Below are 13,669 nucleotides of genomic sequence, written 5' to 3' on the forward strand. Positions count from 1 at the left end.
AAGAAATAATAGCAATACATGCCCGTCGAGAATCTGAAAAGCCACTCGAATCAGACGATCAAGACTCCTCGCAGGAGGAAGAACCAGAGACTCCAGCAGAGACCTCGCAACTAGCAAGTAGAGACATGGTGGCATATGTAGGTAGAGAGAAACTCCCTAGACCGTATCCTCTTGATAGGCCCTTCGATAGACCCATTCGGTTAGAAAACAAGAAACGTTACCTTAGTTCGATACCAGAGCGATGTACCCTTGAACATGTATTCCAAATTACTGACAAAGTACTAAAAGAAAGGGTAGGTTATCACGAACTCAATACCCTACGTGATCAGGAACTAGCCCGGTCCGCAGTACAGTGGGCCGGAGATGACAGTATATATAAAGACGATTCAGTAGTGCAAACGTTTTTAAGTCTTACTCCAGAAGAACAGCGACTAGCTGGTATATACATGACCCAACACCTCATTATACAGTATGAAAACCAAGCATCTGATCCAGGTCCGTTATATAGTTTATTGCAAGACTTACTCCTGAGAAGATGGAGAGGTCTAGGTACCGATCTAATTGAAACAATTTTAGAACAACGTCACGAATATAGAACCTTCTTGACTCCACATCTTGTTTCCGTTCCACCCCCAGTCAGGCTACCATATCACTTTGACAAACAGAATCCTTTACGAGAAGTACATCCAATCCGGAATCCTGATGATACCTTTGCACGTGTGTATGTTTACACGCCCATAACTAAAATGGAAATATTGGAAATGAAGAAAATAGTGCCCAGTCATGATAAAGACCCTGCAGGTTTCCACCGTGAAATAAAAGACATGTTACTTATGGGAGATTATACCTATCCCGACATTATGAAAATATTGAAAGTGTTATTGCCTGCTGGTATTTACGAGAAACTCAAAGAAAAAGAATGGGAGGTGGGAGACAAATAGATTGATTGAGCTGCATTAGAAGCCGAAGAAACGACTCGAACCCCAGGTTTAGGTCTTGGGGATAAAACTAAAGCATTACCAGGATTGTTAGTACAGGTTTTGCCAAGATTGTTAGCAACTAAAAAGGAGGACTGGGATGCAATCTCAGCCTGCAAACAGAAACCCGACGAAGACACTAGTGATTTTTATTTCCGATTTGAGAAATGTTTTACTAATAATAGTGGCCTGAAAACAAGTAGCGAGTCATATCCACACCTTTTTGTATCCAAATTAGTCGAGAATTCATTGCCCCAGGTTAAGAACCGTGTACTGAAAGTCAAGAGCACATGGCAAGCTAATACGCCTTCCCAAATGTTACAAATGTTACAGTATCACCAGAACAGAACCAGGGAAGAACATGACCACGAACAGAGACGTATGAAAGACACGAAAATGAAAGTGCTAGTTGCTCAGTCAGTTCCAGCTGACGGTCATGAAAGGGGTACGACACAGTCTAATAATTCAGCAGCTCCTGTTAAAGGGACATGCAACTATTGTAAACAGCCAGGTCACTATGTAAACGATTGTGCAGTTTTGAAACACAACATAGCTACAGGTAAAACTAAAGAGAGACCGCGTCCTCCTAGACAGGACCAGGTCCAACAACACGTTCCACAGAATATACAGCCTATGCAGATTCAACCACAGACCGTAGCGGTACCACAGCCACAGCCCATTGCCGCAACACAACATGCCACACAGCAGATGTACCAGTATGCACAATCCGACTACCCCGATTACCAGCAATACACATGAAACAGCCTAGAGAGGGAGGTTGGCTTGCCTCTTATTGAGGTTCCTGTAGATCAAGAGGGTCCTTATGTACATAGTCAGGTATTAGGGAAAGATAGAAAGTTTTTGATTGACACAGGGGCAAGCAGGACAACCATCAGTCACGACGAGGTTCCAGGGGCACCCCTCTCAGGCTCACAGAATGTTTCCCCTGGATTTTCAGGAAAGCCTATTGTTAACGAAGTATCGAAACCAGTTCCCCTTGCAGTTGGCCCATTGTCCCGTACTACTGATTTATTGCTCACGAAATCATGTCCAGAAAACTTGCTTGGTATTAAGACCCTGAAAGCTCTAGGAGCTGTAATTTGTTGTTCCCGGGAAGGAGTAAGGTTGTTCCTTCGTGATTTTAAGGGACATTACGTATTGAGAGATTTTGACCCCAGGCTACAGAATGTTCCTGCACATTTATGGGCGAAAGGCCCCACTGATGTAGGTTGTATGCACATTACTCCATATCGTGTCACACTCAAGCCAGGAGTAGTACTACCACGCATTCGGCAATACAAGTTACCACCAGATGCTGTAGTGGCTTTACTGAAAATCATTGACAAGCTTATTGCACAAGGAGTGGTTGTAGAAACCGACTCCAATGTTTGTAATTCCCCTATCATTCCAATTCTTAAACGTACTGATCCAAATGCACCTCCAGTTTATCGATTAGTTATCGATTTACGAGAATTGAATAAATGCATTGTACCACAATATCCAGTGGTCCCAGATATTTCGTCCTTATTGACTGCTATTGATTCCGAAGCGACGTTCTTTACTGTAATCGATCTCAAGAACGCCTTCTTTAGTGTCCCTATTGACCCAGAAAGCCAATACCTTTTCGGATTCTGTTTAAATGGCCGAAGCTTCAAATTTGCACGCGCACCTCAAGGATTCACAGAAAGCCCCAGCATCTACAGCCAAGCATTAAAACGACAACTTGACAGTATTCACATGCCTGCCAACACTGCCCTACTTCAGTACGTCGATGATCTATTGATCACCGCCCGTAGTGAACCTGAATGTGAACAAGCATCGCTGACAGTCTTGCATTTCTTGACGGACAAGGGACACAAAGTGTCTCTTTCAAAGCTACAATTCTGTGCCCAGCAAGTGGTGTACCTTGGGCACTTGCTGACCAAGTGGGGTAGGCAGCTGACACCTGAACGAATTCAGTTAATTGCACATCTTCCGCAACCCAAGACACAGAAAGAAGTACGAGCCTTCATTGGACTCACTTCTTATTGCAGGCAATGGATTCCACAATATGCATTTCTAGCTAAACCACTCATACAGTTGACAACACAGGAGGCAGCATCTTCGTCTGTTCTCCCATGGACTCAGGAACATACACAAGCTTTTGACGAATTAAAGAAAGCCTTATGTCAAGCACCAGTTTTAGCAACACCATGTTACAGCAAACCTTTTACACTTTTTGTGACAGAACGCGACGGCACAGCATTGTCGGTTCTCACTCAGCTACAAGCAGACAAACACAGACCGTGTGCTTATTTTTCGAGTACATTGGATCCAGTAGCCCAGGCTTTGCCTGTGTGCTTAAAGTCAGTTGCAGCTACCGCCCTAGCAATCAGACAAAGTGACTCCATTGTATTAGGACATCAATTGACAGTAAATGTAAATGTATAGGCATTTATATAGCGCACTACTTACCCGTAGGGTCCCAAGACACTTCGACCGGTGCGAAACCCTTCCTGGCTTCCCTGAGAGATGGTCCCTTAATGGGTATCTCCAGGGTGAGACCAGGCATCCCCGGCGGTCTGGTGGGGCCGTTAGTGAAGATTAGGCAAGCTAATGCCCAGAGTTGCCGAGTGTGAACGCTGATCAGAGTGGGCACCGAGGCGAGAGAATTATCGAGTCCGCTGACCCTGGTCCAGAAACCTGGCGCGCCGGGAATCGAACCCTGGTCCCGGGCCGTCCTCTGCTCTCGGGTCTGCCACCTCTAACCAGTGAGCCACACTACTTCACAGTACAAGTTCCACATTCTGTAGAGGTTCTTTTAAACAGAACCCAGACTCAACACTTGACTGTAGCACGACTGACAGGTGATGAATTGACGTTATTCCAACCACACATAGAAATCAGACGCTGTAACACACTGAATCCTGCTACACTTTTACCATCGAGCACAACAGATCCCACTCCACATGACTGCGTAGATGTAGTTGACACAGTTACGAAGCCCAGACAAGACTTGACAGATGTCGCATTGCCCGATCCAGACCTGACACTTTATGTGGATGGTTCATGTTTAAGAACAAGTACAGGAGAGTTAGTGGCTGCGTATGCAGTGACCACTGAGACTGAAGTCATATAAACACATCGCATTGACACCCTGTCAGCCCAAGCAGCAGAGCTTATTGCTCTGACCCAAGCCTGTATACGTGCCAAGAACCTGAAAGTGAACATATACACAGATTCACGTTATGCATTCGGAGTCGTACACAACTTCGGTGTCCTCTGGCAGGAAAGAGGTTTCCTGACCTCTCACGGAGCCAAGATTCAGCATGGTCCCCTCATTCAAGCCCTATTGGAAGCAATGCATTTGCCTACAGCCATAGCCATCATGAAGTGCAAGGCACACACAAAAGTTACAGACAAGATTTCTCAGGGCAACGACTTTGCAGACCGAACAGCGAAACATACAGCACTGACCCATACTCAAACGACGGACATGACAAAAACTGATGCAACCTCACTGACACATTGCATGACAGTCAGGGACCCCACACAAGATGTCATTGACATACAGACACATGCCACTCTAGATGAAATAAAGAAATGGGCTGAACAAGGAGGGGTCCAGACAGATCAAGGATGGATGACGAGGGGAAAAACCACATGGTTTCTCCCCGACTCTATGGTTCAAGTTATCATCAACACAGCACATAGTGCAGCACATTTAGGAGAAAAAGCCATGTTAGACAGTGTACAGAACCTTTGGTTCAACAAGCATTTACGAGCAGCAGCAAAACAGAAAGTGCGTACCTGCATGATCTGTTGTCAGTTCAATCCAGGAAAAGGGATTCCCGTAGAGCAAGGTGGATTCCATCCTCCTGACTATCCTTTTGAAGTCCTCCAGATGGATTATATCCAGATGGAAAGATGCTGAGGATTTAAGTATGTCCTCGTAGTCATATGTGCCCTTTCCCGATGGACAGAAGCATATCCCGTCCCAGATTACACTGCCCGACCACTGCCTGGCAGTTGGTTCGTGAGTTTTTCCCTCAATACGGTTTGCCCCGTGTCGTATATTCAGATAACGGTCAGCCATTCTCATCTGAGCTTATGAAGCAGGTCTCTCTTCTATTGGGGTACCAGTGGAAGTTTCACTGTGTCCGGCATCCTGAGGCAGCAGGTCTCGTGGAGCGACACAATCAGACTCTGAAAACTCGCCTTGCAAAAGTGTGTAAAGAGAAGGGAGTGGATTGGATAGTAGCATTGCCAGTTGCACTTTTCTATATGCGAATGGTAGCCCATTCTAGGACAGGGCTATCCCCGTATGAGGTGGTCTTTGGTAGACCTCCTAATATGTGGGGGACGCCTCTGCCTCGAAAAATTACCGATGTTGATAGTACTATGTTGACAGATTACCTTGCTTCCTTGATGTCTGCACTACAATCATGTCGTTCACAGGTCGCGGCAGCCTTCCCAGACAACACCGAGGTGAAGCCACATGAACTGGTCCCGGGTGATATTGTACTCGTTCGGAATTTTGACAGGTCAAGCCCGTTGGAGCCCCGCTGGAAGGAGCCGAAGATTGTTTTGTTAACAACAAGGACTGCTGTAAAAGTCGAGGGGCGGAAGGGGTGGGTGCACTCCAATCACGTTAAACGATTCCATGGACTTCCGCCAAAATCCGAATCCCAGAACTCCCACGTACCAGTGACTGATACTAAACTCCCCCTTCTAGAGAAAACTCCCCAAGAGAAGTACAGACAAAAGTTAAGGTCTAGTAAGTCAGACAGTTTAATTGTTTAAGTCCCCCCTGGGTGAAGCGGTTAGGCAGTTTCTGACAATGTTTAAGTTAGACCCAAATAGAGAGAGAGATAGACAGGAGACCAAGAAGCAAAAATATCGTAAAAGTCTCCGGAGCAGATGTATCTGCACATTACTTATTATGTTTTTTCTGAGTCTTACGATTATTGTTTTGAGTTGGATGCTATATATGTATTTTCCTCTTGCACATTCTTCTAATAACACTGCAGAGCACACGTTTAGTGCTCTACCCCCACACGAATTGTCCTATCGACTTGCGCTGCGCAACAACACATTCATTCGTATGTTACACCATTCTCACCAGACCAACAATGCTACTAATTGTTGGATATGTGGCCGACTCCCTCCCTATCAGAACTACAAGGGAGCTCTGCCTCTCTTTCCTTACCCGTTTACACATAATGGTTCCTGTGGTGCCTGGTTTAGTTTAATATCTTCTATAGACACTGACTCTAAGGTTTCCCAAGGCAATTGAATATGGGGAAATCTGAACACCGTCATGAACAAAGCATGTTTCCCGAATGAGGAGGTTCTTCCACAAATGACAGGGACAGATCTAGAAAATGAAGTGTATGGATTAGGCAATTTCACACTTAACCTCATGATTCTAAATGTTCAGTCAGAAACCAGTCCAGACTTGCCATCCATATCAGTTTTACCAGCAAAAGGTGTATTATGTGTCAGAAAAAATGGTTCAGTACATCTAGGTCACAGTGACTGTACTACTGTGGTCGAATTCAGTGATCAAGGCAAGTCTACATTCAAAGCTTCCCGACATTCCTATTTTGTATGTGGTCAGACAGCTTATGTCCGTTTACCTCCAGACTGGGATGGTACCTGTTTCATTGCATTCTTATTGCCACCAGTATTCCTAGCCCCATCTGACTATCACAGGAATTCCCGCCTTAATATTGTTAGACACAAGAGAGACCTCCCAATAGTTGATCAGACTGAAACTACATGGGAACAATATACAGATTTCAATAAAGGATTCTTTCCCTATCTAGGAACTGTCTCCAATAGTAAACTGATACGCAAATTAACCAGAATACTCGAAGCGGTAGTGAATGAGACTACTTCAGCTTTGGGCAACTTAACAGAGGAGCAGTCTGCTATGAGACTTGTTGTTCTTCAGAACCCCCTTGTCCTTGACGTCATCCTGGCCGATAGGGGCGGGGCTTGTAGAGTCATCGGATCCAGTTGCTGCGTATTTATTCCAAATAATGTGCCATCAGTCTATAAAGCTATTACCAGATTTCACGAGATTGCTCATCTGATACACCAGAATCCAGGCTCCTGGACTTGGTCCGGTTGGCTCTGGAGTGTAGTATCGGCCTGGGGATGGAAGCTACTGTCATTCCTAGGAATCATATTGGCCATAGTATTCAGTTGTTGCCTATGTTTACAATGTGGGCCAGCGATTTGCGGCTTGTGCGCCACAGCATGTATTCCCCATTCAAGTGCACGTTCCCATTCCCGAAAAAAGAAAGAGGAACATATGATGTTATATGAACAAATAGATGGTCTCATGAAAATTGATATATCTTGAAGGGTCCATAGGGGACAAGGAGGGAATGAGGTAATTGGAATTTTTATGGTCAATTGTGTCCCCTGACGTAGACCCCAACGGCTCCATGTACGAGTTTCAAGTACATGTAATTTCCCTCCACAACCGAATTTGAAGACGCAAATACATTTGCGTCCAACGTTAACATGTCCTCTATCAGATCCACCATGAATGGATCGATAATTCCGTTCCTAAATATGCCGTGCCACCGTCTTTATGTGGTGTACTTTCACGTTTTCCTGGCTCTGCCGAGCTAGGCCCTGATTTCTGTCTTCAAGCCACTTCTGCCTCTGCCTCTGAAAGCTGCAGCATGGAGACGCATCCCTGACCTCTGCCTTACTTCCTGCCAAGCGAGCGGTGCCCGGCTCGGCCTGGTCTGCCTGCCAAAAACAGTATTTTACCTTCAAGTTATCAGCATAGCCAGCTCAGCTCCTCGAAAACACATTCCTGTCTAGTGAAATACGAAAACATATCCCGACTGCAGAGCAAGGGCCAAGCCTTCCTGTCCTCCCTTATGAAATTCATTGCTCCCGTTACCATGGTAGGCCCCTGGCTCCGAGCATTTGCACCTAGACACGCATACATTCAGTATAGAATAGCCTCTGCCCGAAAGACCTTCACTCCAGATTAAATATCCTCCAAACACCAGATATCAGATATGTTTTAGGAACAGGTCGATCTGACATGCCAGACTTCTGTCTCTTCTACTAGTGTTAAAAGTCAGACTCTTAGCTTCCTCCAGATGCACGTCAATCACACGTCATATTAGCTGCGCGCGCATCCAGGCCATAGGTTTCAGCTGACTCTGCAAGAATTCTCTAAGCATCCACCCACTTATGACACTTTTCTGTGACGTTTCTAGTTCACGCCTCTGTGCACACCCATATTCACGCCTTTTTGCTACGCACATGTGTTCTTATCATATACATTTCACTTGTCACGCCTACTGTATTCAATGCTATTGTGTCATTTTACTATATATGTCATGTACTGTGAATAAATCGTTGACATCTTTTCCTGCCATCATTGCATACCCGAACCCTTGTATTGATGGAATAGATCTCCATTGACTCGAGTCATTTAGTCATTTATGATTAAAGCCCTTATGACTCAGACACCACAGACTCTGCCTCTCATTTGATTGAGCTATTCTTTTGTAACCTGTCTGAATTTATATGGCAAAAATAGTATACGGTAAAATATTTACCACAACTCGCCCATGAAGGCCTTCCATGTGCGTCTGGGCCTGGAATCCCTGGCCTGGCCCAGGGGCCAAAGCAGGCCCTGGGGAGCATACTCCCAGCCTGGGTTCCACCCCCCCAGCCTGCCGCTCTGCCAAAGGCACAGGATGGTGTTCTGTCAGGCCCGAGGAGTCTACCCATGCTTGGCTGGGTTCAGGAGCCCTGAATGGGGCCCCGAGGACATTAGGGTGGACCCCCTATCCTTCCTGGGCTCCGCCCTCTGGCCTGCTGTGTGGGAAGGTGCCCAGGATAGGTATCCTGCGGGCCTTTGCAGGCCACCCTTGCACGTCTTGGAGCTCCAACTGGGCACAGGGGCCCCAGTGGATGCTGGGGAGGGCGCTCACAGCCTGAGCTCTGTCCCCTGGGCAGGCCTCCCCTACTTCTCCTGCTTGTCAAGGTGCCTGTGGGTCCTGGGTCCGAGGCCTGTAGGGCTCCCTGGCTCTGAGCCCCCCGGGCCACAGACTCCACTTGCCCTCCAAGGGCAAGCAGATGCCCTTTCATTAGGGCACGGAGTGACCAGATGACCGTCCTTTGAGCCTGGTCATCTGGTCGCAGGCAATGCTTTCCAATGGTATTACCAGATGGCCTGGCCACCCTGGATGTCCCCAATGGGGGTACCTTTGCTCCCCAGAACCCAGCCAGGGCTCCAAGAGGCTGGGTGCTTTTGCGTCTTCGGTCCCCCATCTCACTCGGTGGGTAACCATCCTCCGGATTACTAGGAACAGGGAACTCCAAACCTCTTTTAGGTCTGGCGGTACTCAGCCAGTGACCAGATCGATCTAGACTAGCCCACTTCCATCCTGGGCTCCATTCTCAGGCTACCCTGCCTGCTAGAGAACCTGTTATGTGGTTTGCAGCCCCGTGCCTGAGGCCCAGGTGGGGGCTCCAAGACCCCAGGACGCAGAGCAATTGAGCATTCCAAGGGCAGGTGGGAGCCTTTTCGTTAAGGCGCAGGGAGGGCAGATTGCAGTCCTTCGGGCCCGGCCATCTGGTCGCACACAATCCCTCAGCCATCTGGTCGCACCCAATGCATTCCAGTGGCTATACCAGATAGCTAGGCTGCCCTGGAAGCCCTGATGAGTGCTCATTTGGTTCCATGAGTCCAGACAGGGCTCCAGGGAGGCCAGGCGCCTGGGCACCCTAGCACCCCGCTGTTTACTCAGTGCACACAGATTACAGGAAAGGGCGGTAGCCTCCCTCCAGATTACTAGCGACAGAGTACACTAGAACCCCTTGTGGCCTGGCAGTTCTCAGCCAGTGACCAGATGGGCCAGGACTGGGCAAACACCAATAGCCCAGGTCTCGCCCTCTGGCCCGTTGCATGGCAAAGTGCCTAGGATGGGGTCCTGTGGGCCTGGTGATGCCTCCCCTGTATGACCAGGCCCAGGATCCCTGGCAGGGGCGCCAATATACACGCTTCCCTCCCTGGGATCAGTCCCCAGTCTGCCACTCCACTAAGTGCTTGGGATGAGGTTCCGTTGGTCCAGAGGAGTCTTCCCCGGCTTGGCTGCGTTCTGGAGCCATGAACAGGGCTACGAGGGCCCTGGTGTGGGCCCCCTCTTGGCCCCTCCCCATCCTGGGCTCCATCCTTGGGTCTGCTCGTTGGCCCGGGCAGGCCTCCCTTGTGTGTCTGGGTTTGGGAGGTCTCACCGATCACAGGGGCTCTGTCGGGCCCAGTGCAGGTGCTCCCCCCCCTGGGCTCCATTTCCCCCGCCTGCTGCTCCACCAAGGGCCCGGGACGGGGATCTGTCGGGACCAGCGAGTCTTCCCCTGCTCAGCCGGGTTCAAGAGCTCTGACCGTGACTCCTTAGGGCCCACTTCCCACCCTGGGCTATGTCCTCTGGCCTGCTGCATGGCAAAGTGCTTGGGACGGGGTCCTGCGGGCCTGAGGAGGCCTCGCTTGCACATCCAGGCCCGGGATCCCAGGCCAGGCCCAGGGGCCCAGCAAGCCCTGGGATGGGCATTTACTCCATGGGCTCCGCCCCCCATCCTCTGCTCTACCAAGGGACTGGGACAAGATTCCATTGGGCCCAGGGAGTCTTCCCCTGCTTGGCTGGGCTCCGTCCTTGGGCCTGCTGCATGGCAAGGTGCCTAGGACAGGGTCCCATGGGCCCAGGGTAGCCACCCCTATGCATCTACGCCTGGGATCTACAGCTGGGCCCAAGTGCCCCAGCGGACCCCGACAAGGGTGCTCCCAGCCCAAGCTCAGTCCCCCCCAAGCCAGCTGCTCCCCAAGGGCCTAGGATGGGGGTCCGTTGGTCCTGGACAAGCCTCCCCTGCTTCGCTTGCTTGTCAAGGTGCCTGCGGGCCCCAGTATGATGTCCCATTGGGTCCCTCCCTCAGTGCAGTGACTGGGGCCCAGCTGGGGGGGCAAGCAGAAGCCCTTTCGTTAGGGTACAGAGCAACTATTTGGATGTCCTTCGAGCCTGCCCATCTGGTCGCACCTATACCCTCGGCCATCTGGTCAAGCACAATGCTTTCCAAATGCGCTACAAGATGGCTGTGCTGCCCTGGAAGTCCTGATGAGGGTTCATTCGCATCCCCAATCCCAACCAGGGCTCCAGGAGTTCAGGTACGCTCTCACCTTTGTTCCCCTCTGTCACTCAATGCATTCGGATTACAAGAAAGGGTGGTATTTTTCCTCCATATTAGTAGGGAGAGGGTACCTCAGACCTCATCAAGGTCCCGTGATTCTGACCAAAGGAAGCCAGGGCCCAGGTCTGCCTGCTGGGGTCCCCACAGGCCCGGGTCTGCTCCTTCCTCCCAGCAATTCCTGACGGGCTTTTTTTATCCTAGCATGCCTGCCACTGGGAGAAGGCTGGGACTTGAAGTTGGCATCCCAGGGCAGGGTGGTTGTGCTAGGGTTGGGCCCAGCCGGAGCCGCGTACTCCAATTGATTGGGCATGCTCGGTCCATTTAGGGATTGATTGCTTGGCCGGCCTTGCTGTTGTTTCAAGAAAAGAGCTTCCACCCTGCATGGACTGTCCAACTCGTGGGTCTGCCGCCTGTCAGAGGCCCCACCCAGCAGAGCGAAGGCTGAGAAGCTTTGGTAGCTTGCACCCCCCTGTGGTCTGACCCAAGCTGAAGGGGCTGGGTGGTACCAGGTCCCGGACGCTGCTGCACCCCGCTCTGCCCAGCTCCTTTCCACAGCTGTTCAGAATGACCGTTCTGATGGGTACTGCCGCCACCAGAGCTGACACCCATGCGTCTCGCTCAGGCTGCCTCTCGGACTGGCTTTCCCTTCTGTGGAGACAGCTGGGCACTTCAGTGTCCGTGCGACTGCACCTGTCCCCCTCAGCAAACCCTCTCGCAAACCAGCCGTTCCAATAGGTGCGGCTACCTGGTTGATCCTGCCAGAAGCATATGCTTGTCCCAAAAATTAAGTCATGCATGTGTAAGTACACATGGCCGGTACAGTGAATCTCCGAATGGCTAATTAAATCAGTTGTTAAAAGGTTGGCATGTTTGTTGCTGAGGTGATCTAAAGAGAAACTGTTCTCTGCCTTCCTTTAAACCTAATTGGTCGGACTTTCAAGTTTTCAGCAGGCCAAGCATTCAAAGGTTTAAACGGAGAAACCAATAAGGTATTTACCGTAACATGCAGATTTTGGTGCTATAAACACCCTAATCTTCATATTAATCCCCAAAAGCTCAAAATAGGTACAAATCAAGACCTTGGCATTGGAATCTGCATAGTGAAGTCTGGTGAACGTTTCAAAAGAAGTTCAGATGGTGAACTTACATAATTGCAAAACAAAAAATAAGTATTTTTTTCAAATTAAAAAATCTCTGATTTCAATTTTGTAAATGGGTCCTTGCTCTACTGTAGGTTGGGAGTAGAGATAATTTAGCAGTGTTCATTGTTCCTTTAATAATAAATATCTAAAATATTTAACAGTAAGCAGAACACACCCTTCTGTTAGTCGGTTTGCACAGACAAGTACATTATGGTCTACATCACATATAGGCCCTTGATACGACTGGCCCTTTTATTCAGAAGGTGTTGGTAACAGCAGTTATCAGACCCATGGCGTTTCTGCAGATCTGTTTATTTTAACATGGGAATTTCGCTGCGGAAGGCAGCCCGAATCCCTGTGTGCAATTCCGGGGGCCGGAGAAGAGCAGGAGGGCTAATCCTACCCACATTTATCAATTTCCTCTGTCATTATTCATCATAAGGGAGCCCTTAGTGTCCTATAGGAAAATGAGTTTGCCTAGCCCTGGAGTTACTGATACCCTCAGCATATGTAATTCAGACGGTGGGGAAAATCTTGGCTATTTTTAGGACAACTTGTATTGAGGGCCAGAGTAAGCACTGGAAGCGCTAAGTTAAGACTCAGCATCTGCTAAAATTTTGGGATGTCTCTTGTCTTAAGTATTTGAAGAGTTTGAATTGTTCTATTTAACCAACTTAAACAGTGGTAAATGGTTAATTATCACTGGCACTTTAAAGGCATGGACCTCTTTTGGAGATGTAGCTGCATTTGCTGACATATTTAAAGTAATCATCCGAACACAAAATACGAGACGAAAAGCAACAAAATAACACAAAACATAATAGAGCATATCACAACAAAACAGTCAAAAGAGAATTCACATAACAACCACAGTACAGCACAACAACATCACATTGCACAGTACAAAAGCACATCAACATAAAAAACACATCACAACACCAAAATGCCACAACGCAAATATGCTTAAATGTTTATTCCACACATTGCCTCCTCCTGAATTTGGCGGTAAAAGTTGATTTGCCCAAGCACTGACTTGATTTACCACCACTAAGGAGAAATAATACCACTTTAAATCCATTTATTCTTTATTTCGGTTTAGAATAACCATAAAAGATTACACAAAATAATACATTTATTTCCAGAATACGAATTAAAATATAATGCTACATAATTCATTATAACTAATTAAACAATGTTCTAGCAGCATTTACAAGTTCATAAATGTTAGATAATTAAAAGATGTTAATACAAAACAGATTTGAGGAACAACTCTTTCAGGACAACCTTAAAAAGAATACATATATAAATAAATACCAATAAAATACAATTTATTACAAAAGATGCTCT

This window comes from Lissotriton vulgaris, chromosome 11, assembly GCF_964263255.1.
Source record: "Lissotriton vulgaris chromosome 11, aLisVul1.2, whole genome shotgun sequence".
Lineage (NCBI taxonomy): Eukaryota > Metazoa > Chordata > Amphibia > Caudata > Salamandridae > Lissotriton > Lissotriton vulgaris.